We start from the raw sequence: 26340 nt of genomic DNA on the forward strand, positions 1-26340 counted from the left end.
TCTACCTGGATGTGTGTTTTCCCTACGCCTCCTTGGGGGTCTTCTGCAACAGTCTTACCCTCACTCTCTGTATCTAATTCCTCACCTTCTAGTTCTATGACCTCAGGTGGAATCTCTCTCGTACTTGCACGTGGGGCTTCTTTATCAAGGATTTCTTTGTCAGTTTCCTCAATATTTTCTTTTACCTTTTCTTGTTTTCTCACCTGTTCAGTATCTGATTCGGAGCTAGTATCAGAAATTTCCAGTCGTCTCCTTAATGGCAAATTCTCTGGCTCCGCAACTTGACTCCAACTCTCCCCTTCTCGGAGTTTGTCTTGTTCTTGATTCTTCTGATTCTGACTCAGAGCTGGTATCAGACTGTCCCAAATATTCTTTCTCAGGTCTATTTATGGGACTAGGGATTCGGAGAGTATGACTCGCATGAATCCAATTCTTTACTCTGGCACATTTCACAGCCGTCGTCATGGTCAGAATCACTTGACGTGGTTTTCCCCAACGTGGGACCATACAATTTCTCCTTCTATGCACTTTGATCCTCACCCAGTCTCCTGGACTCAAATCATGAGCTGGCTTCTTTTCAAGGGTGGTTGCATCTGATCCAACCTGATGAAACACAGAATGAACGGAATCAGCCAACCCCTTGCAATAATCCAACACAAAGTCATCAGATATAGGTAGTAGTTTGTTGACAGGAATGAAAACATGTCTCATCGCTCTTCCCATAACAATTTCATGGGGACTCAATCCAGTATTCCTATCAGGAATTGATCTAATAGTCATGAGTACTAGAGGCAAGACATCAGGCCATTTTAAACCTGTGACCAAACACATTTTTCCCAATCTGTTTTTAATGGTGCCATTCATCTGTTCCACTACTCCAGAAGCCTCCGGACGGTAGGCACAATGTAGTTTCTGTTGTACATTCAATGCTTCACAAATCAATTTTATGATTTAATTCTGAAAATGCTTTCCTCTATCTGATTCAATCGTCACTGGGAAACCAAACCTAGGCATGAACTCTCTCAATAGGAGTTTCGCTACGGTAACCCCATCACTCCTTCTGATTGGGTACGCTTCCACCCAGCGTGAAAACAGACAAACAACTACTAGAACATACCTTAGCCTATTACATGGGGGCATTTCAATAAAATCAATCTGCATTCTGGTGAAAAGACGTCCCTCCCGTCCTATTGTTCCCAAACTCACCACTGTTTTCCTTCCTGGATTGTATTGCTGACATATGAGGCATCTTTGACAAAGGCTCTCAGCTACAAGCAAGAACTTGGCATTATACCATGTCTGTTTGAAAAGTCTGATCATGGCATCCCTGCCTACATGTGCCTGCCCATGGTACATCCGTGCCATGGTAGAGATCATGCTGTAAGGCATTACTGGTCTTCCATCCCGATAAACCCAAACTCTGTCTTCCTCTTGTGGTGCACAACCTGATTTTATCCACTGTTTCTTTTCCTCTTCTCCTGCCTCTTCCTGTAACTGCCTCACCTCTTCCCAAGTACTCACAGTGTTAGTAAAAAGTAAGGGATATGAGTTAATTTCCTTTTCCCGATTCCGATTTACTGAGTTATGGTTGCGCGCACAATATTGCGCTATTTCAGTCGCAAATTCGTTACCCGCTGACACGTAGTCAGTACCCTTTGAGTGGGCTGCGCATTTTACTACCGCCAATTGCTTAGTCAGCTGTATCAAGCAATTTGCCAACCACTTCAGCATACCTTATAGGAGTTCCACTAGACGTCAAGAACCCTCTTTGGGACCAAATCTGCCCAAAATCATGCACCCCTCCAAATCCATACTGACTATCAGTAATCACAGTGACTCTCAGATTCTTTCCCAATTTACATGCTCTTGTCAATGCAAACAATTCAGCAACCTGAGCTGATCTCACTCCTTTCAGGCAAGACGCTTCCAATACAGCCGCTACAGTACATACTACATATGCTGCACTCAAAATTCCTTCTTCATTTCTCGGACATGACCCATCCACAAACATCACATAGTCACTTTCTTTCAGAGGCACATCTTTTATGTCCGGTCGCGGCTAGGTGCAAAAGTCAAGCACTTCCAAACAATCATGATCCATGTCATCCTTCACTTCCACATTTACAGCATCAGGTAGCAATGTTGAGGGGTTTACATTGAGACACCTCACAAGGCTCACATTCGTAGCACCCAGAATGATTTTCTCATATTTAGTTAGACGACTATGCGTCATGAACTGTGTGCGGCTCCTTGTTAATAGGATCACAACGTCATGGGGTACAAACACTCTCGCAGGGTATCCCATCACAATTCCTTCACTCTGTTCCAAACTCTTACAGGTAGCAGCCACTGCTTTCAAACAACCAGGCAACGCCACAGCTACAGGATCCAATACAGCTGAAAAATATGCAATTGGTCGTCTTAGCTTTCCATGCTTCTGTACTAACACAGAAAGTGCACACCCATCTCTCTCACTGCAATAGAGCTCAAACTCCTTTTCATAGTCAGTCATTCCAAGAGCCGAGGCTTCACACAAGCTATCTCTCAATTGTTTAAAAGCCTTAATTTCCTCTTTGTTCAGTTCGAGGGGGTCTTTCACATCACTCTTTGTCAAGCGTACCAGAGGTTTTGCAATCAGCGAGAAGTTGCTGATCCACTGACGACAGTATCCAACCATTCCAAGAAACATTCTCACCTCTCTTTGAGTCATTGGTGCTCTCATTCCCTTTATTATTCTGATCCTGTATGCAGTCACCTTTCTCAGACCTTTCTCAATTTTATGACCTGAATATTGTACTTCCTTTTTGCAAAATTGTAATTTCAATGGGGACTTTAAGTCCTCCATCCGCCAAATGATTCAGCAATGCAACTGTATCTACCACACATGCCTCTCGTGTTCTCGATGCCACCAATAGGTCATCGATGTACTGCACTAGTACTGAACTTTCGGGCATTTTTAAATCTTCCAGGGATTTCTTTAGAATTTGATTAAATATCGATGGACTTTCTGTATACCCCTGTAGGATATGGCACCATGCCAAAGTACGTTCGCCGAAACAGAACGCAAAAATCTGTTGGCTGTCAGGGTGCAATGGGATGGAAAAGAAAGCGTGACACAGGTCAATGACCGTGTATTATTCTGCATCGTGGGGAATCTGATATAGGATCACTGAAGGGTTTGGTACAATGGGACAACAAGGTACAACAATTTTATTCACTTTTCTCAAATCTTGCACTATTCTAAAAGTTCTGTTAGGCTTTTTCAAACCCATGATTGGTGAATTACATGGACTGCTCATTATCTCTCTCACAATTCCCTGTTCAATCATTCTGTCTATTACAGGAGTCACTCCTGCAATTATTTCTGGTGTCAATTTATACTGGGGAATATTCGGGTAGCTTATTCCTTCTTTTACAGTTATCTTCACAGGGTCTACTTTCCCTATCAATCCCATATCTTCTCCCGTGAAATCCCATACCTCGGTTTCACTGTTTTCTTCAATTCCTGAGGCAATTCCTCTGGGTCAAATACAACAAATGCCTCAGTAATTTTGGGTTCCAGATTGGCCATGGTCATTCTATACAGTACATCCTCATCAGGAGTTTCAAAAGCTATGCCACCCAGAGTACAGAAAATTGTACAGTTCATTTTACATAACAAGTCCCTCCCTAACAAATTTACAGGGCTAGTATCACACACGACAAATCAATGCATGTCGGTAAATTTCCCTATTTTAACTTTAACAGGTTCCGTAAGATACGTTTTTATCTGTCTATTTGAAACTCCAACTACTTGGATTGTGTCACCCGAGAGAGGAAGATTTTTGATGTCAGCTGATCTAACAGTTGAACGAGTAGCACCAGTATCTACTAGGAAAGTAATATTTTCATCTTTTACCTTTCCATCCACAAAAGGTCCTGTCTGGTCTACCTCTAGAGTTGCGCCAAGTACGCACTCCTCTTCCTCTCCTCGGCATCATCACTAACTCTCTTCTGACTCACTCTCATCGCGCTGCAGCCAATACTGCGAAACAGCACTAGCGCGCGTTAGCTTTGTTACCTGTTCCTCGGTGTAGAATCCTGTCTCATTACTGTATCTCTGAGGGTTTACGCTCTGTGGAAAAGGTGGCTTTGTCACCTGACACTGTTGGGCAACAACCTGCTGCTGTCGCAGCGGTTGACAACTCACCTCATTCTGCACCTGTGGGTTCAATGATGCATTATCGCCATTAGCACTCGGGGGCAATTTACACTCGGATTTCCAATGTCCTAATTTTCCGCAATTATGACATGCCCATTTCTTTTTTGCTTCGTCTAAACTAATTTGTCCCTTTCCTTTTCCAATATTAGGTTTTGGTCTCACCTGGCCCATGCCATTTACTTGTTCAATCAGCTGAGCTTCCTGCCTTTCCGCTACTTTAACCTATGCCCTCATGGCCTTCTCTTTCAGCTCGCGTTGTTTTGCTTCAATTTCGTTGCTAAAATATTTCGCATGTCTCAATACTTCATCTATCTTTTTATTTTGCCAATCTACTGTATGCTGTGTAATCATTTCACTTACTTCAGGTCTCAATCCATAAACAAATCGATATACAAAATGACTCAAATCCTTTTCGCTCAATTTCTGATCACCACTGTATTGCTTAAAGGCTAACAGCAACCTTTCATAATAGGCATGAACAGATTCTTTAACTTCCTGGTGAGTTCCATCAATTTTTACACAATCAATTTCTTTTGGAGGCACTTTATTTTTCAAAAAGGTAATTACCTGTTCATACTTTCTCATTACCTCTGGATCAGGGGCACCCGTCTTAGGATCCCTAGGATACTCTTGAGTGGGCTAACCTACTGTAATTTTACATTCTGCCCATAGATCTGCCGGCACAATTATATCGAACAGACCATTCAAATCTATCCACAGCACCTTTGATAATTTAACAAACCTTTCCACTTGCCGGTACCACTCCACAGGCTTTTCTCTGAGCCTGGGGAAATCATTTGTAAATGATAAAATGTCCTGTCTAGTCCAGGGAACATGCACATAACCCCCTCCTGGGATCTCCCTCATGGGACATTCTGTTCCCACCGTCTCCTTTTCTCTTACCGGGAACGCTGAAAAGGTCTTATCTGTTGTATCATCTCTCTTTCGAAACCACCTGCTTTTCCATCTATCCACATCACCCCATTTCCTTGGCAAGGCAATAAGTTCTTTAATTTGAGTTAATCTTCCTGCAGAATTCAAAATTTCAATATCCTTTTCAGAGAAATCTACTCTATATGGCTTCTGTAATGATCTTATTTTCTCAAAATCAATGCCCATTTTGCTCGCTGTTTCCTCTAGTTTCTCATGCAAACTCCTTGCTCTCCAAGTTATACTTTTACAAAGAAACATTAGCTCTTCATCCTGATATGCTTTTAATTTTTCAGTTCGAATAGTCCCTACTATCAATTCTTCCAACGTTATTTTTAATTTTGCCACATCTAAAGGTTGAGGTTCAGTATCTTTTCAATGTAAACTCCTTAACCAATCGCTTAATTCATCAGAAGTGGGACCTACAGGAATTGTTTCATTTCTTATTTTCTCCATACTTCTTTCTGGGGTCTCTGATGCCAATTCTGTTGTCATCAGCGTTTTACCTGCTGGACTTTGATTCATTGTCAGATTTTTAGGAGTACTTAACCCTGATGTTCCTACTAATTTTCCCCATGGATTTCCTCCTGAATCATTTTTTCCCGTCTCAATTTGTTTATTACTTTTGTAAGGAACTGTTAAACAATGCTCACTATCTTTCTGTTTATCAAAGACAGGCATCACTGGCCCTATAGTTACAGGTACAGTTACGGCTTCCATATTTTTGGTCAATTCCCTAATTTTCTCAGTTAACTCCAGGGTAGTTCTAGCCAGTTCAGCTGAGTTTTCATTTCCCGTCCTGACAGGTTGTGCTATTTCAGAGTCTCTAAATTGATTATTTTTCCCTAAATCAGGTGGCGTTTGCTCAAAAGTTTTATATCGCGGTGTTTCTTTTACTGGCGCACTCGGCGTCAGCAACGTAGAATTTGCTTGATACGGGGGAGGATTTTTATAAAACATGTCCTCTAGCACATCATCCTCCGACTCATTCACACCATACTTATAACCTTCTAACCCTGTATTGTTTCTCTTCTCTGTACACTTTCTGCCAGTTGTTTCTTCAGTATTTCTCAATGGCAACATCCCATCCGTCATGTTTGCACTCCGCCATCTCCTCTTTCGGTCATCATGACTTTCCTGCCCACACGGTCTTCCAAACATGTAAATATACCTTCTGCCACTCCGCTGCCGTTCTCTTTCATTCATCTCTTCTTCCCATTCCGTTAAAGCTTCAAACTGGGTAAGTCTAGGTCTCGGTTCTAACCTCATCATTCTTTCTCTTAAGTTCCTTAATACAGCTAAACTGAACGAACCACTTTCTGGAAATGCTAGAACTCCATCTTCTTTTGTATACTTGGCCCAATTATCTAGCCAAATACATGTATGGTATCCATATTTCGCTACCATAAAGGATGCAGGCGATTTGGGTGGAGGAAGCAGCTGTCCTTCCCTAGTCACAATTGGCTTCTCCTTTTTAAATAGGTTCTTGATTTTCCCAAACCATTACTTTTTCTCCTTCTCTGGTGGATCGTAATACATCATTTTTGCTTATCCTTAATCCTGACTCGCTAGATTTCTCGAATCACTTCTCTACGACTATTCTGTTTGCTGTCCAATCCCAGCGTGACTCACACTAGCGCACCAATCCGGAGCATCTACGTCACTCTGTAATTCTCCAATCCCAGTGCGACTCACACTAACGCACCAATCCGGAGCATCTACGTCACACTGGCAATTTCTCCACTCCTAGCGCGGTTTACACCCATGCACCAATCTGTGAAAGCTTTGTCTCTCTATGGCTGGCCATTCCCAGCGTGGTCTTTTCTGACGTCAGCTTGTCTTGCTACTCCTGCTTCTGCTGAGCCCTCCTTTACAAATTTATCGGCAAACTTCTCGGCTGTTTTTCTTCAATCAAAATCTGTTAGTAACAACATAAAAACACCACCATTGTCTGTTTCGCTAAACCAAAGGGATAGTTGTATTCATTTACACAAGAATTCTGTATTTCCAGTAGGCAGAGCTTACCTCTACCCTAACAAAGAATTATTCTGTTTCGCCGATAAAGTAGCACTTCCCTTTACCTTACCCTTCTAACAAGCAAAAAGGCTAACCGTTTCTCTGGGGATAAAACACATGTGGAGACTACACTGCTCCTGAGAATTAAGGCCAGAGTTTCACGAGAGAACCTGTTGTTATTGCACTCACGCACATTCAAACGGAAATGTCCCTAACGATAACACACGAAGATGTTACCAGCTCGAAACCAGACAATGCGTCGTGCGACTTCACTTGCCACACGTTTTCCCCGTGTACCTACAGGGCAACCAAACAATACACCGTGCGAATTCACTTGCCACATGTTTTCCCCGTGTACCTACAGGGCATCCAACTTACTACGTCCCGGAAGTCTTCAAAGACAACATAAAACGCGACGCGACTCAACATAGAATCTTAGTACATACATCAATGATCAATAATCAATAATCACCAAACCAATGCAATAAAACCATCCTCTGCTACCAGAAAAACTGCTCCAGCGGAAAGGGCAAATTTACATATCCTCCCTGCGTCACAGACCCGTCATCGCACTAACTCATTCATACACGCATTCATTGGTGGGGCCCATAACACCAACACTCATAAGTCTCACTTCGAATCTGCACACAGGAGGAAAGAAGCGCTGGACATGTGGGGTACCTTATTACCTATAGGAGGAATATTCTTTACATTATATACATTAGTAACTATAGAATGCTAACTTTAACATCAAGGCACTCTACCACTTGGTCGATGGACCAATTAGTTGGACTGGTTGATGGTGATTTCGAACCAGCTAAAACACATTAAAGCTTCGGAACCTTTGATTAATCAATACCTTATTAAAAAATCACAAACTCATTTTATTAATCAATGTTTAGTTTATCTAATTAATTCACTTTCATTGGCATAGTCATAATTTTTATCAAATCAGCATTTTCAATGAATATCTTTGGCACTAATTTACATACAATTATATTTACTTAAAATTTTGATACCGTTGACCATTTCCAGAAACCCGTCAGCCCTGCATAAATCAAATTCCTTCTGGTGAAATCGTCTAATCAACCTCAGGCTAAGACCCAAATAAGTCCGAGAAAAGTTCCTTTGCTCACCACGACACAGTCCCAAAGGTATCCAAAGGACCAGGCAATCGTGCTAGCAAATCAACCCTCCTCACCATCAGTCACCGACGGAAATTTGGAACGCACTTACACCCACCCTCTTTTAAAGTTCCCCTTATATAGTAAATTCTAGGAGAATATGCAACATTTTCTGGTAATAGAAGTGTTCTGATTGGCTAAACCCCTGAATTTTGAAATACTGAACTCTGTTCCCAGGTTTTCTTGGTTCTCAGGGAATTGAACATGCCATCTTTCAATTTGTATTCTTTTGTCCAGTTCTCATGCAAAAAGTTCCAAAGTAACAACATGTAGACCTCTGGGTACAGGTCGCTATTGTATTTTCAGTCATTCACACTAGCTGAGTCCTGGCAATCCTTAACGTTCCTATCCTTGACAAGGAACACGTAGTCTTGTTGTTAGAGGTCTCCTGGAGATCTTCAGAGCCATCCGAGTCTGCGCAGTAGACATCGCGCTCAAATGACGGTGGCCTCTTCCGAACTCCATTTTGAATATCGTGGCCAAGTAGGCCCGAATGCCAACTTAAGCAAAAACAAACATAAAAGTAATTAATATACGGAAATGAAGATTCTAATGTTTAAACCCACACTAATCCCAATATATATTAGTATTTTCCTAGCTTATAGCAACATTTAAAGCAATAATACTCACCATTCCACAATACCAGGAGCACAAACCATTACAAAAGCAACACAAATTATGCAATTTTCTATTTTAACACATCCTAGGGTTAATTTGCGTATCACTGTTACTAATTGGAATTATTAGCCATGCAATTAGCAACTTAGTCCCACATGTAATTTGTTTTCTGCCCACTGTGGATTGCACCACTTAATACAAATCTCAAAAGCAATAAATTGGTAAATGTCCATCCAATGGTTGTCTGGTTCAAAATTTTCTTTATTCTTCTTTAGTTATGTAAAAAACACCGGGCAGCCAACGCGTTTCGTTCTTGTAAAAAGAACTTTGTCAGGGCGATTCCTCTAAAGATGATTGTATGCTAATGGTGGAACTCGTGTCCAAAATGACTCAATTGCGAATTTTTTCGTCATACTCCTTGTGTTTCAACACATCTCTAACATCCGTACCGGTAATTATGCCTATGGCTTCAACATTAATTTGAGTATTCCAATAGTCTACTGGCTTCTTTCTAGTAAATGGCTACTGTGCCCATATCATAGCTGATAAAAACAGCAACAATATAACTTCTTCAGAGCACCGAAGCCTGGAGGCGTCTTGGCAGTGCATTTAAATAAAATTCATTGTGAGGAGAATAAACTAAATTAAATGAGGGGACTGTCAAGACGATGGCCAAAAGACTTTTGACTAAACTGCCAGGTTTTTAGGGCTTTCCTGAAATAAAGGCGATTTGTCCTTTCAGTTTCAGTGTAAGAGGGAGGGAGTTCCATAATTTGGCCGTACAGGTGACAAAGCTTCTGCCTCTCAAAAGGGTTTTTCTGAATTTAGGAACCATTATGTTTTTAGCAGCAGATGTGTGCGGTGGCCTGTAGGGAATGCACAAAGAAAAACTACGCTTAAGGTAATCAGGGCCTGAGTTGTGAAGTGCTTTCAAAGCAATCCATAGACCTTTAAAAGGGATTTGCTTCTTTTTAGGTAGCCAATGTAACTCCTTAAGCATCAGAGATGCTGATTAATGCTTGGGAATTCCAAATAGAAGTGAACCACCGTATGTTGCAATATCTGTAATTTATTTTGGAGTTTTGCTGCATGTTTATATAGAGTGCATTGCAATAATCCAATTTGGATGATACGAGGGCAGTGACCACTGTACTTTATAGGTTTTTTAAAAATAAACTGAAGAATTTTCCTAAGCATTATAAGAATGTAAAAAACTAATGCTGTAACCTGGTCGACTTGGCTTTCAAATGACAGCCTGTTGTCAAAAATAATTCCTCAGTTTCTCAATTTCTCTACTGGTAGAAGCAATGCACCCATTTCCTGGGTCTACCAGTTAGGTGACCAGAAGGAGGCGATTTTCCAAACAGGAGAACCTCTGTTTTTCATGAGTTTAGTTTCAGGCAGTTGCTGTTCATCCAGTTGCCTATGTGGCATACAGTCATGAAAGTTGGCTGCAATGTGATGTCGATTATCTGAAATTGAAACATGATATGATATCACTGAAAAACCAAATGATTTTATAAGCTTAGCCACTGGAGTGATATACATATTAAACAGGGTGGGGCTTAAGGGGGACCCCTGTGGCACTCCACATTGGAGAACAAAAGGATTGTCTCGAGCTACAAATTGTTACCGTTCTGACAAAAAAGATTTTAAAAGAGCTGACGCAACTCCCCTGATTCCCAAAGAATGGAGACGTTCAATCAAGAGATCATGATTTAAGGTGTCAAATGCCACCATTGAGGTCTAACAGGATTAATGCAGCAATTTCTCCTTTGTCAAGGGTGGATACTATTTTCTCAGATGCCAAAATCAAGGCGGATTTAGTACTGTGTTCACTTCTACAACCGAACTGAGTGGGATCGAGCAGATCATTTGCATTTATAAAAGAAACCAACTCCAGATTCTCCTTTCTCGACTATCTTGGCTGGGAAAGATAGCCAAGATATGAGCCAATAATTACTTGGATCTGTGGAAGAGAGATTAGCCTTTTTTACTAAGGGTAAGATTGATGCTTTTTTCCAAGCCTTTGGGAAATAGCCTGAGTAGAACATACTATTCAAGATGTCCACCACGTGAACAGAAATAGTTTCTGAGACCTGCTGAAGAATTTTAGGAGGACATGGGTCATTGGGGGAGCTAGATTTCATAGACTTAATCAGTCTAAGCACCTTATGTGCTGTGAGCAGTGAGAAGGAGGCCAATGTTTCAAGATTAGTTGGTAAGGGTATGTCATTGGAAAAGCATGAGGTCGATATGGATTTAGCAGTAAAAACATTAGAGACATCTTCAACTTTGGCCTGAAAAAATTAGGCTATTGTATCACAGAAGGATTAATCAAGACTTGTGTTTTTATTTTCAGGGACATTGGCTATTTGTTTAACTGTTTTATAGAGCTGTTTAGTAGCGTTGTTGGCAGTTTCAATTTTATTTGTAAAATAAGATTTTTCTTCTAAAATCATGGTCTTATATTCCGTAATAGAGATTTTGTAAATTTCTCTTTTGCTCGCTTTGTAACTTTGTCTCCATTTACATTCCTGCCAATGGCAGAATTGCTTTTGAGTATATTAGAGAACCAAGGTTCAGCAGGAGTTACTCTGTGATTTGTATATTTTTTTCGAGGGCTAACTGACTTACGGTTCCATCTAACTAGGAGTGTTCTTTGGCAGGTGTTGGTTTTTGTTCTAGTGAGCATCAAGTCTAGTGCCTCTGATTCTTATGTGTGCCATGGACGTACTTTTCTGGTCGAGTTAGTTGAGGATGCTTTATCAGTTAATGTTATGTCAAACATCACTGCCAAGTGGTCAGACCAAGTCAGAGGCCCCACCTTTCTGAACTTTAGGAAGGGATTTACAGAAACAATTCCATTCAATATGTGGCCCGCCACATGAGTCAGAACATTTACTGTTTGAATGAGGACTAAATTGGCCATAGTATCCTTTAAGGACGTCGCGTCTCTATCTAACTGGTTCTCCAAGTGAAAATTAAAATCACCTAGAACCGTAAAGCTTGTGGTGCTATACCTGGATTCCACCTGAGGACTGAGAGCCTTAGTAAAGGTTGACCTAGGGCCCGTAGGTCGATAGATGAGTAACCCACTAAAGGTGTAGTTAGTATTCAGCTCAGTTTTAAAGGAGAGTGCTTTGCATTCAGCAATAGATCAAGAAGGTTGCGGTAAGCTGGTCATGATAAACTATCTCAAGACCCCTGCTTCTTTTACAGGTTGATCTAGTCTATAGATTGAATATCCTGAAGGTATAGCGCCCACCAGGTCGGAACCGGAAGAAGGATCGGCCCACGTTTTGGTGATTGTCCGGTTTGTTGGAATCTGAAAAATCACCGAACTCTATTTTATTTTATATTAAAGATCTGGCATTGATTAAGGTGCATGTGAATATGTGCTTTTTGCCTCTCTTATCTGTCGTAACTAACTCAGCATAGTTTGTATCTCTAGTTCTGTGACTAATTAGTGCAAACTTACAGGCAGAACATTTTGTCATGCCCAAGGTCTCCTGAGGTTCCAGGATAGTGAAAAGGGGTTTCTTACCCTAGATGTTGAGCTTTAGCAGTTCCTCCCTTGTATATTGTTTCATGGCAGGGGATTAGGGGGGAAAATGAGTAGGGGAGCTGGCGCCGGGCGCTGTCCGGGCGTGGACGAGTGCAGAGGGGCTTGCCTTAGGTGCGTCTTTGGCATGCCAGCGGCTTGCCTGCAGCAAATGAATGTGCTGTGCCGGTAGCTTTATAGGCCAGCATCCAGAGGGGGTGTGTCAGGGGCCTGATGACACAGCGCTTTTCAGTGCAATTTAGAACTAATGAGGAGGGGGGAACAAACGGGACGAGCAACCCTTGTGTACGACTGCAACCTCCCTTGCAGAGTAGACACTACTGGTGAATGAAAGCTAACTAAATAAAAGTTATTAAAACTAAGAGAACATAAACCAATCAAGGCGGTTTTAAAAAGCACAATCCCTTTTACATATGATGCAGATGAAGCGGTGCAGGAGCCAGGCACCTCCTGAAAACCACATGCAAGTGCATTACAAGGAAATAAAATCAAACCACACTACCTTAGGCAAAGCCTGCGCAGACACGCTGTGACGGTAGCTTTGTAGGGCGGCATTAGGAGGGGGCGTGTCAGGGGCGTGATGACACAGCACTTCTCAGCGCAATTTAAAACATGTGAGGGTAAAATAAAAATCAAACAGGGGTCCAGCAATCCCTTGTGTACTACTGCAAGGTCCCTTGCGGACTAGACACTAGTGGTAAATGAAAGCTAACTAAATAAAAATGATTAAAACTAAGAAAACATAAACCAATCAAGGGAGTTTTAAATGACACAAGTTCTTTTACAAATGGCGCAGGTGAGGGAAGCAGGAGACAGGCACTTCCTGAAAACCGCACGCTAGTGCGTTACAAGGAAATAAAATCAAACCACACTACCTTATGCAAATACTAGCGATTTAAACACCAGAGAGGTTTTTGTACAGCACACATCATGAACTCATGTGTTTGAAGCTATTCTTCTATGTGATAATTAAATAAAAGGAGATGCTGTGTAAAGGTTTGTCCGTAATTCTTGGAATATGAGATTAGAGCACAGGTGACAGGCAGAATCCACATTTTATTTTGCCCAAGGAGATAAGAGCCCTTCACAGGAGACAGACTGCAAAACATGTTTTTTATTTTGGCACAGTGAGGTTAGCCAGGATTCACAGGATGCAGAGCTGAGGCCAAGATTCTTATCCGGCTCCCCATCGTTTTGGGCTCAAGATTCCAAGAGTTAGGCGTATGGCTTCCACCCGGCTCGAGCTTTTAGTGGTTCGCCCACCTCTACATACAGTCTGGTTGCATTCTTGTTGACTTGTTGTATTGCATCTATGAAAATAAAAACTGAACTGAAAATTCCTGAAAGCAAATTATAAAATTAGGATTTAAGTGTAAATATGTGCCTACAAGAATGTATTTTTCTACCTAAGCAACCGTTTTTTTTAGCAACATTAAGATAATAAAATCCAGGCGAAAAAACATCACATTCTAACGTATATCATGGAGTTTTCATGCTGCTCTTTGATTAAAGTTCATAGATCACTCTGCTTTATATTTAGGAAAGAAGAACATGCAGCAAGGTTATGGAAGACTGCACTGCCTAGACAAGTCACAATAAAGTAATAGGTTATTGCCCACCTCAAATGGCCAGCTGCAATATGACCATAAATTAACTTGTTAAATACAGGGGTATGAGAGGCAACATTCCAAAGAAGTTAAAAGGTTTTTCTAGTATAAAATAAATACAACAATTCAGAAGAGACAAAGAGAAGCTTCACATCGTTGTTTAGTGTTCTTTTGATTTTTATTTACGATGTGCTCTTGATACAAAGCAGCCAACGCGTTTCGCCCAAACAAAAGGCTTCTTCAGGGCACGCTGAGTAGAGAGCCAGCGCCTCCTACGCGAATACTCGTAAGGTGAAGATTCAGGTACAGAACGGTACAGGAGTGTGGAGAGTGTAAACAAAACCTCTCAGGTAGTAAGACTAAAGTATTCTTGAAAAAAATGTGTGTAGGAGACTCGAATATCTTTCCTAAGCGCAAATCCGCGGTAAGGACGCTGTGTTTTGTACACGGTGAGGTTCGGTCAGGGTACGGGCCAATAGTGCCAAAACATCGTAGTCAAGGAAGGTACGCTTTATTAGGATTGTAATTTATGAACTGCAAGTAACCAAATTATCTCTGCGACACAAGCAGTATCCCACTGAGCTATCCACATAAAATACTGTTCTGTGATCTACATGATACAGGTTCTTTGCTGCAGGCACATTACCCCTCTGGGCTACTTTATGATGAGTCAAAACTGCCACTAGGCAGAACTCCAACTCTCTCCTACAGGAACATTAATCACCGGAGTTGTCTTGACATTCGTATTGTTACCTGAAAACTGCTGGGCACACAAGGAACAATGCAGCATGTGCTTTTAAACCCATGTTATTTCTAAACACAGCGCTCCCCAGCTGAACGCCAGGTGCAGCTGCACCAGTCGCACCGCCCTAAAGCCAACCCTGTGTGTGGTGGAACGTGTGGTGTATCGGTGATAGGTTCAAGCCTCAGCAAGATCAGCAACTCAGGTTATCAGCTGGAAGAAGACAATAAAATGAGTACCAGTTGGGACTGTGTACTTACTAATAATTGTATCCAATAAGGGAGCATTTTGAATAAAACCCCTGCAAAGGTGCTTGTTGCCTGTTATTTTAGAGTGATGTTTTTGTTTCTAATGCAAGGAATAGACATGCTGCAGTGCCACACTTTCAGCCACAACCATTTGATGTGAGAAACTTACCTCTTAAGGGCTTCATATAACCAGCAAAACTTAAATGGTGAGCAGGTCAGTTTGAAGTTTGAAACCTGCTGCCCCTCCTGTGCAGGGGCATAACGCAGGACTCTGCTCCCCCTGCAACACAGGTTGGATTACCCTTTGGGGGCCTCTCATACAGCCTAAGACCTATGGCTGTCTACATGATACAGGAGTCTCAGAGTCACTCTGCAGGGGCCCCCATCTTTTTGAATTATGCCACTATTCCTGTGCACTTGACGACAGCTCAGGATGCCTCTCTTCCCCCGGGCCCAGGTGAGAACACCAACTCTGGATTTTTGATCAATGCCAGGTCACTGATTAAAAATAAAATTGAGTTTTTCGACTTCATTTCTCATCATGAGCCAGACTGGGTGTTCGTTACAGACACCTGGACTAAGGACTCTTCGGGTCCTGACCTGGTTGATGCTATTCCGCAGGGATATACCTTCTTCCAACTTGATAGAACAGGAAAAATTGGGGGTGGGTTGACCATCATCTATACGGCTTCATATACTTGCTTTATCATGCCAATGTCTACTCCCAAAGGCTCCTGTGAAGCATTATTTTTCTCTCTAAAAGTGTTCCAGATGGAAACTTTTGCATGAGTCCTGACTTACCAGCCACCGGGACCTAGGTCCTCCTTTATAATGGAATTTGCCAACCTTATAGAATCCTACCTTAGGACACAAAACCTTACCCTTTTGGGAGATTTTAATTTAAATGTTGACAGTGCTTCCTGCAAAGTCTTGCAGACTTTTAAAGATGTGATGCTATGCTGTGATCTTGCCCAATTAGTAAAGACAGCCAACCATGATGCAGGACACATTCTTGACAGCATTTTCTCTAATGATCATCGTTTTAGGGTGGATTAACCTCTTCCCCTCTCTTGGTCTGCCCATCTCCCTGTCCCTTTTTCCGTTTCTTTCCCTGCACTATTTAAAGCTGCCCCTAAGAGGATTTATACGGTGCTTAAAAGAAATGAAAAATGTATAAACAAGGAATCTCTTCTTTGGGCTTTTAACAACCAACATTGGATTGAACATAATGACTCTAATCTGGCAGCTCAGAGTGCTCAAATTGGCTCACGTCTGCCATTGACTTTCTTGCTCCCCTCAAAGAATTTTATGCAGGTAGTAAAAAGCCCACTGCTCCTTGGTTTTCAGAGAAGCTTAGAACACTCAGACAAGCCTGTCGCCGCCAAGAACGATTTTGGCGTAAACACTATGATTCGATTGAAAGAACTAATCACAAGGCTAAATTGGGAGATTATAAAGCAGCAATTAAACTAGAGAAATCATTATACTGCAATCAGAAGATAGTATCACTTAAGTCCCCCAGTGATCTATATAAACTGATCAATCTATTATCTAAACCCTCTGCTCCATCCTACAACAATAGCTTGCAGGACTTCTGTGACCATATGGCCAAATATTTTCATTCCAAAAACCTTTGATATATACTCTTCTTTGGATAGTCTTAATTCCGAACTTTCAATCTCTGTTCAAAATATTCATTCCATTGTGCCTAGTCCTTCACAGACTAAGAAGATGGATGCCTATCTGCCTGCTTTCCTACCTCTACCTTATGAACAGACTGACCAGCTTCTACGAGGGATCAATGCAGGCTCCCCACTTGATCTTCGCTCCTCAAAACTTATGAAGTTGGGAGGGGACATTATTATTCCCCACCTCACATCAATTCTCAATCTGGCCATATACTCTGGATGCTACCGTCATGGTTGGAAAACGGTGGTTGTCAAGCCTTTGCTTAAAAACAGCTTGGATCCATCTGAATTCATAAACTATCGACCCATTTCCTTATTACCTGTTCCCGCCAAGATCTTGGAGAAACACCTAAATGCCTAGCTGATGACTTATTTGGAACAACAGCATCGGCTTGACTACGCTCAGTATGGATTCAGGAGGGACTGACACTGCACTAATATCTGCAGTCAATAACATCTGTATCATGGTTGATGCTGGGCAGACTGCGGTGCTGATTCTGTTGGACATATCCACGGCCTTCGATACCATCTCTCCGACAAGGATGATTTACCGCCTACAGGAAATTGGGGTGACAGACTTGACATTCCTGATGGATATGTAACAGACAGTGATGGCGGACCAATTCTACTCTGACCCCATATCTACTATATGTGGAGTTCTGCAGGGCTCATCTTTAAGTCCCCCCCTGTTCAATATATATGTTTCCCAATTGGCTAAGCTGATTAGATCCTTTGGGCAGCACGCTTTATCCTATGCCGATGACACAAATAATTGTGTCTATCACAAAGGATATAGAGGCCTCTGCTACCAAATTCAACAATTGCATGCAGGCCTCAGACTGAATGGGTACAAAACCGAGGTTCTGGTCTTTGGTAGCCAACAATCTATCTGGACCCACTCATGGTGGCCAGGAATGCGTGGACAATGTACCTGTCCCATTGACTCAGCAAAGAATCTTGGTGTCTTTGTTGATAACAATCTGTCTTTTAATCTTCATGTCAATAAGACAGTCTCATCCTGCTTCTGGGTTATAAGGACCCTTAGGAAGATTACAGTTTCTCTCTCTCCCTGCGCGTAAACAAGCAGCTGTGGCACTAAATATGTCCAGGATGGAATGTTGCAACACACTCTACCTGGACATTAACAAGGCATCCATCAATAAGTGGCTGCTTGTCCAGAATGCTGCAGCAAGACTTGTTTTGGATCTTCGGAAATATCATTTGATCTCTGCTGCTATTCGGAAATTGCACTGGCTCCCAGCTGAGAAACGAATCGTGTTTGAGGCACTATGCATTGTTCACAAGGCACATCACAACTCGGGCCCAGAGGGAATAGACAGCTTTTCCAAGGCTATGTTTCCAGTAGACAGCTGCGCTCTGCCGAGAAGAATCGGCTGGTTATTCCTAGGTTTAGGAGGGCAAGATGGGGAGGCAGAGCCCTTGCTGTGGCTGTCTCCAAGCTTTGGAATACTCTCCCCAAATCCATCTCTTGTTTGGGGGCCCAACTTCCTTTCCGTAAGGGCTTGAAGACCTGGCTTTTTACCTTGTAACTGTTTCTGGTAGAGGGATGACGCTCTCACCCCCTGGCTGAGTAACTGCTTCAGCGCCTTGACGCCCTTAGCAGCATTTGTTTGTGCTTTATAAGTTGGTCATTCATTCATTCACTTTTTACCAGATAAAATGGATGCAGCAAGAGGTAACATGCATAACTGCACAGATAGGAAAATCACATTGAAAGAACAACAGCGTACTATGAGGCCACCTGCAGTGCTAACAGTCGCTGTTCGGGTGTTTGGAGGTGGGCGGCTGTTTTAGTGTCCTCAGCTGCCCTTCCTTTTTGGGGAACCTCAGGCACAGCGTGTTGCGTCGGTGCATACATCTGGCATTGATGCTAAGGCTTGCGAGGTGTTGGCTGGAGTATGCTTCTGCCCTCCCAGATTTCCTCTGGCTGTGACGAATCTGTCTTTAGTTGTTGACATTCTCCCATGCTGTCTAAGGGGGCAGGGCGGGCTCTCTGTGCACGTGCGTGCACGCCTAGGAGGCCCGCACACCTCCAGGTGCACAGGAAGCGCAGCGAGAAGAGGGCCAGAAGCCCTTCCTGCCATTGTTAGTTTCCGTGCGTAGTAGGAGGGGAGGTCAGTGACACCACATCCTCGTCATCAGCCAGTCCAATAAACTCAATTGGTGTGAATTTAGAACTAAACTGGTCGATGAACAATCGGTAGCAGCACTGAGTCTCTGGTGATGGGAAGGGATCAAGCACAAGTAAAGTCAGTATGAGCGGCGTGTGTATAGTGCATGGACACGATGTGCTCAGATCACACATACAAAAATCTCTCAACAAATACTTCTGTCCACATGGCACAACAGCCATAAGGGCACCAATACACATAGGGCAACCATTTTATATGCTTCTTTGTACACTCCAATGTGGGCGACTATACAGCCACTCATGCACACAAGAAACATGCAGGAACAATATTCACACACACACAGACACACATACGGAAACACACACATTCACATGGTACACATTCTAACAGAGATACAGCCACAGACAACATACATAAAGGCAGAGAAGACTTGAAGATGAATGGATGGACAAAGCGGTGGGTGGACCCAAAGATAACACGCATAAAACCACCAATATAAGCACAGATCAAGACACACATATGTACACAGGATAACAGACATACATGCTTCCATTAACAGTAACAATAATATGCACACAGACGTACATGTATCCAACCAAGCAACAAACTTAAAGATACCCATGCAACTAGACCAACACAAACACAGGAACCCATGCATAAAGACCACCTGGCATAGAGGTACCAATGCACACAAGTCAAAGGACATAGAGGTATCCTGCAACACAGATGACCAGACATACAGGTAACCATGAAAACATATTAACAGACATGCAGACCTGCGCGGATGGTCAGAGTGACACGTATAAGCACGGACAAAGAGATAGAAGGACAGTGGGATGGACAGACAAGCAGTTAGCATGCCTACTGGCATCTATGCGTAGACAGACCAACTCACACCTCAAAACATATACACTCAGAACACAGACATACACACATAGACCAGACATACAGGCCCCCATACACACAGGCTAGCGGACAAACAAGCACACATGAGAATAGGACTTCTGGTGTACAGGCACCCATATACACACACAAACAGACATCCAAGCACATAGCTTACCTACAGGCATTCATGTATCCAGATCAACAGACATCCACACACCCATGCACATAGAACAATAGGCGTGCAGGCACCCTTCCATACAGACCAAGAGATATACAAGTACCCATGCACACCACGAAACAAACAGAAATGCAGTGCACACAGATTTATAGACATACAGGAACTCGTTCACACAGGCCAACAAACTTACGGGTACCCATGAACACAGACATATAAATATGAATGGAAACTGACAAACAGAAATAAAGATGTACATTCACAAGCAAAAAGGGGCTCACACAGAAAGGTCTACAAGCAAATTGGTGCCTAGTGCAGGGAGGCCCACATGGAGGCACTATGAACAAACAACTTTCACATGGAATGCACATAGATCAAAAGACACGCAGGCATCCATGCACACAGGTCAAGAGACGCACACACATGCATGAAAAGGGGCAGGGCAGAGGAATGACGGATAAGCAGATAACTCACCTACAAACATTTGTGCAGCTACAGATCTAGGCACACGGCCCTACATAGACATTAGCACTTACGTACACTGACCTGCAGACATAAGGACACCCATGAACACATATCACCAGACAAAGAGGCACCCAAGAACACAGGTATGCATTCACCCATATGCACAGATCAACAAAAATACAGGCATCCATCCACAGAGACAGACACACATACCGATACGTACCCAGGCACTCAGCTCAACACGCATACAGGCAACTATGTATAGTGATGTGAAGACACTGATGCATACAGACCAAGAGAGGTTCAGCTAAAGAGACACATAGACCAACTTATTGGAAGATGCAAATGTATGCAGGACAAACAAGACAATAGCAACCACGTAGAAAGAACAAAACACATATGCACCCATACATAAACTGCAACTAACATTTAGGTGCACATGCGCCAGACAAAATACATTAGACCACCCGTGCACAAAAACAAACAGACACGTTTCCCAGTGCAAAGAGGCCAAATGACATACAGGCACCAATGCGGACAGACCAAAAGACATGCATGCAGCTGTGCACACAGAAATAAACAAATACAGGCAACCATGCATACTGCCTAGAACACATACATCCTCTCCAGCATGCACTGAAACTGAAAAATGGATAACCATAGCACACCAGAAGTACAGGCTCCTATGAACATGGACGGCGGGTATGCAGGTACATCTATAGACTAGCAAGAAAAGACAGGTGAGCAGACAGAAACCACACACAGTTACCCATGCATACAGAGGAAGGGATACACATATCTACAGACACACATGGAAGATGGGACAGAAGAACAAATGGATCGACTCAAGAACTATGGATGGACAGATAGATAGATGATGAATTGGCGCTGAGGCAATGCATGATTAATCTCACGCCCCTTTGCAGCAGAAATCAGAATTTATGTTGAAATAAAAGGCATGGGACCCCAAGAGCAGCCATTCCATCTGTGGCCTCTCCTTGAAGATCGAGAACTACAGTCCATGTCCAGTACATGAAAGTCTTGCCTTCTTTATAATGATCACTTAGAGGCAGGTGAAGGCAACAATCAGAACATACACACTGCATGACCATCCCATCCCTTTTCTTTGGTATAACCAGGCATAGGTAGCAATGTAATTTAGTAGTTGCATCTCTTTAGTACTAACAGATATTGAAATCAGGCGTGCCGGAACACTCCATGAAAGCCGAACACAGAGGGGTCTATTAGGATGGCGGGCGGAAAAGCACCCCGACCGCCATGGAAGCGGAAACAACCGCCCGCCGGCACCGTGGAAAAACCGGCGGCCAAATTAGTATCAATCGCCAAAAAACACCGACCGCGGTGGAACGGGGCCAAAATAAACCACCCGTAGTGGGCGGAGATGGCCAAAATCCATCCGTGGCGGTCGGATCCTCAGCGGAAAAACACCAACCCGCCGCAACTATAGCGGAGACACCGCACAGGACATCAGGATATCCCTGACGGTCCCGCGGTAACTACCGCTGTCTCCGACCGTCGCGGTCGCACAATGGGATGAATGGGAGAGCCAGCGGAAGAGCTGCAGCATAGCCACCGCTGCGGACGCACCGTGACAAATATGGCAGACGAAGCAAAAAATCCACAACAAGGCCAAAAAGTAAACACAGCAAACTAGCCATGGCCCCCAAATACACAAAACACACCCCACTGACACAACCACATGGCAAAAGAGAAATATACAAATCCCAGGACAACATACCTGACAGCAATGCCCCAATTGGACACACCCACATAGCTGAGTATAAAACCAGCCCCTTCCCTGACCACAATCCTTTGCAATACTCCATGAGAGAAGGGACACACACCCCAGCTGAAAGGAGAGGCAAAGAACACAACATCATCAGCCACACCACACACAGCACCACCACCACTTCCACACCTGCACAACTAACCCCCCTCCACAACACACACCATACACATCACAACCACACCCACCACTCACACTCCTGCACCCACAACCACTTTGCACACTGCACACCATGGCCACACAGAAAATGCCCAAATTCACAGAGAGTGAGTTGACAGTCAAGGTAGATGAGATAGTCAGAGTGGAACCACAGCCTTTTGGTAGTCTGGTCCAACAGACACCATTAGCAACAAGGACCCAAATGTGGGCAAGGATAGTCCAAAGGGTCAATGCAGTAGGGACCACCCCAAGATCCAAAAAGGAGATCATGAAGCGGTGGCATGATCTGAAGAGGGTTGTCAAGGAGAGGAGGAGCAAGAACCGTGAGCTGGCTCAGAGGGCTGGCGGTGGCCCTCCCATTCCACAAAAACCATTCACACCATGGGAGGAGAAGGTGCTTGCCATACTGCATCCAGAGAGTCCCCCAGGAGTAGCCGGGGGAGTGGAGGCTGGTAAGTACAAACAAATGACTACCACCACTCTGTTATGTACTGTCTTGCACAACTACAAAGCTGCACCACCGAGGACAAATCCCATCCATCTGCACCACACACACACAAAAACATGTCTCACAGATCCAACATTCACCCACTCCCATTCACCACAAACGTAGCTACCAACATTACCTTGGGGGCATGTGTACAGACAGACAGCACTACAACTCCCACCAGGCCCCCTTGTCCCACAGCATCTGCAAGATGGAGCTCTCCACCCACCCCACCCAGAAGCATGTGTCAGCCATTATATTACCATCATCAAACTTACAGGTAGGCAGACATCTTCCCTGGGAGGGTGTTTGGGGTGGGAAGCCTGCACTACCACTCCCACCATGCACCCTGGCCCATACCTCAGCAGGATGGAGCCCTCCCCCACCCTACCCCAAAGCAGTTTGAAGTCATTGCAGTACACCAAACAAACTTACAGGTAGGTAGTCATCTTCACAATGAGGGTGTTTGTGGGTGGGAGGCCTGTACCACCACTCCCACCATACCTCCTGGCCCACACCTCAGCAGGATGGAGCCCTCCAGCCACCCCACCCAGAAGCAGTTGGAAGCCACTGCAGTACGCCAAACAAACTTACAGGTAGGTAGCCATCTTCACAATGAGGGTGTTTGTGGGTGGAAGGCCAGCACTACAACTCCCACCATGCCACCTGTCCCACACCTCAGCAGGATGGAGCCCTCCCCCCCACCCAGAAGCAGTTGGAAGCCACTTCAGTACACCAAACAAACTTACAGGTAGGAAGCCATCTTCACAATGAGGGTGTTTGTGGGTGGAAGGCCAGTACTACAACTCCCACCATGCCCCCTGTCCCACACCTCAGCAGGATGGAGCCCTCCCCCCACCCCACCCAGAAGCAGTTGGAAGCCATTGCAGTACGCCAAATAAAATTACAGGTAGGTAGCCATCTTCACAATGAGGGTGTTTGTGGGTGGTAGGCCTGTACCACCACTCCCACCATAACTCCTGTCCCACACCTCAGCAGGATGGAGCCCCCCCCACCACACCCAGAAGCAGTTGGAAGCCACTGCAGTACACCAAACAAACTTACAGGTAGGTAGCCATCTTCACACTGAGGGTGTTTGTGGGTGGGAGGCCTGTACCACCACTCCCACCAGGCCTCCTGTCCCACACCTCAGCAGGATGGAGCCCTCCCCCCACCCCACCCAGAAGCAGTTGGAAGCCACTGGAGCACACCAAACAAACATATGATTCTGTCCTGTGACCCCACTGAGCAGGATGTAACCCGCCACCACGCACACACACGTGTGACATCACAAAGACAAATGTGGGCACATTACAGGTAGGTAGCCAGTACGTGCACCCACCCATTTGTCACAAATTAAATGGTGCCATATGACAACACCAGCCCTCTCATTGTACAAAGAGGCACACCTACCCCATTGCCAAGCACAGTGTGCACACAGGTAAGCTAAGGAAACTCTCACAGCTACCAAAGTGTGACACACCAATGCACAAGTAGAATAAAGTCAGGGCACAATCATGCACAGCACCTATTTACATGTGCATCGCCATGGGGCAAGTGCAACAAGTACCATTCGAAAAATACGAAAGCATGTGTGGTGGTACAAATCAAGATATGCACATGACAGGACAAAGGTGTGCAGGAGATGACAATGGCCAGTCCATGGCCAGATGTGACGCCTGCCAGGTCACACAAATCAACAATGAGCCCTCAATTAAAAACATGTTGTGCCAGGCCCTAGATGGCAACAAGTCCCTGTAATCATTAATTGTGCACGGGTCGCATGGTATGCCTTCACACCTCATACCATGGACAAGTGATGCATGTACCACTGCATCATGTCAGGAAGCACAGTAGTGCACATAGTAAACAATGTGATGATCTGTCAATTGTGCAGTGTACAAAAAGTGAATGACACACAGCTAACACAAAGCTTGCCAGGTGCACTACAATGACCATTTCCATCTGACCCACAGGTGACCAAGAACTCACTGCAGAGGACAACACCAGCAACCTGCAGAACCAGTCTTGCCCCCCGGTACATGGACTCTCAATGTTAATTCCCAGGATTCCATGGACGATGAGCTCGGAGCCGGCCCGTCTGGTATGCCAGGGAGCAACAGGTCCCAGGACCCCATTGTCCCCAACACCACATCTGCGCCAACAACAACTTCACTGCAGACCCCGACTGTCACGGCCTGTGCGGCCACCGCCACCACCACCACCAGTGCTGCCTGCAACACCATCCCTGTCCCAGAGGATGACCAGCACACTTCACCGACGGAAGAGGGCAGGGAGAGGATGCGGGTGCCCACAGTAGTGAGGGAACAGGTTCGTGGCAGCAGGGCAGGTGGGAGGGGCAGGGTCACCCACAGGCACCAGGAGGCTGGGACCCAATCCCTGGAACACATTACCAGCATCCTTGGCGCATACGAACAGGCCCAGGGACGAATGGGCCGATCGGACGAAATGTTACAGGAGCTCATCCTGCTGATGAGGTCCATCGACACCCGCATGGGACAAATTGTGGACCTCTTGGGCCAGCAAGTGGCGGTACTGAGGGACAGGCCTGCACTACAAACAACACCTCCACCTCCCTCTGGTGGGCCGCAGGATTACAGTTCACCATCCTCCCCTGCGCCCACAGAGAGGGGTGAGTCCTCAGACCCCACTGGCCCTGCAGCAGGGCCCTCCCCTGCCAAACGACAAAGGGGCCGTCCTAAGAAGACCCTGGGAGTATCTGGAGTACAAAGCACGTGCCAGATGCCAGTCAGGAGCCAGCCATGATGGCAACCCTCTCCACCACTGCATTGACTTTTTGGACTGTCCTTCCCCACACTGCCTTGTGAATGGCATCTGTCTGTTGGACTGGGTCACCACATCAATGAGGTGACTACTCGATTATCTCATTTACCACAACTGTCAACTCACTGCTCCACCCCGCCACAGTGGAAATGTACACCCCCCCAGTGCATCTCACCATTGCAAATAAAATATCCTTACACACATGTTGTCGTGTCTGCTCCATCTTTATCGCAGGATGTACAGTCTTCAACATGATCACAATGTACTAGGAGCATGGGCTGTATGTAGGCAAGGAGAAGTTGAAGGCACCTAAGGAAACACAACAGAACTTCTTTCACTGGTCTGGGTGTGGCATCACAGACATCACACAACCCCTACCATCAGGATAACCCAATATGCACACGTCACAATGGGCAACAAGTGTCAACATACACGTCCTGTAGATGTTCCCAAATGACCTGTCCCAGAAACATTGCCAAATACCGCTGAGTCTACAACTGGCTGCTGTTACAATTCTCACATGCCCTTCACGACAACAGCAATATCAGCAGACAATGGGTATGTTGCACATTGTCACCCACCTTCAAGTGAAGTAGCATGTGATG

The 26340-nt window shown here is 44.4% G+C and overlaps 1 long non-coding RNA gene across 1 annotated transcript in view; it reads right to left on the bottom strand.

The window, feature by feature from the left end:
• Nucleotides 1–8134: 8134 nt before the first annotated feature.
• LOC146810682 (uncharacterized) overlaps nucleotides 8135–26340 on the bottom strand; it is a 153822-nt gene continuing 135616 nt past the window's right edge. Inside the window, exon 3 of the long non-coding RNA XR_014965715.1 lies at nucleotides 8135–8831. This is a non-coding gene — a long non-coding RNA (uncharacterized LOC146810682). The remainder of the gene's footprint in view (nucleotides 8832–26340) is intronic.

The sequence above is a fragment of the Triturus cristatus genome, chromosome 7 (assembly GCF_964204655.1).
Source record: "Triturus cristatus chromosome 7, aTriCri1.1, whole genome shotgun sequence".
Lineage (NCBI taxonomy): Eukaryota > Metazoa > Chordata > Amphibia > Caudata > Salamandridae > Triturus > Triturus cristatus.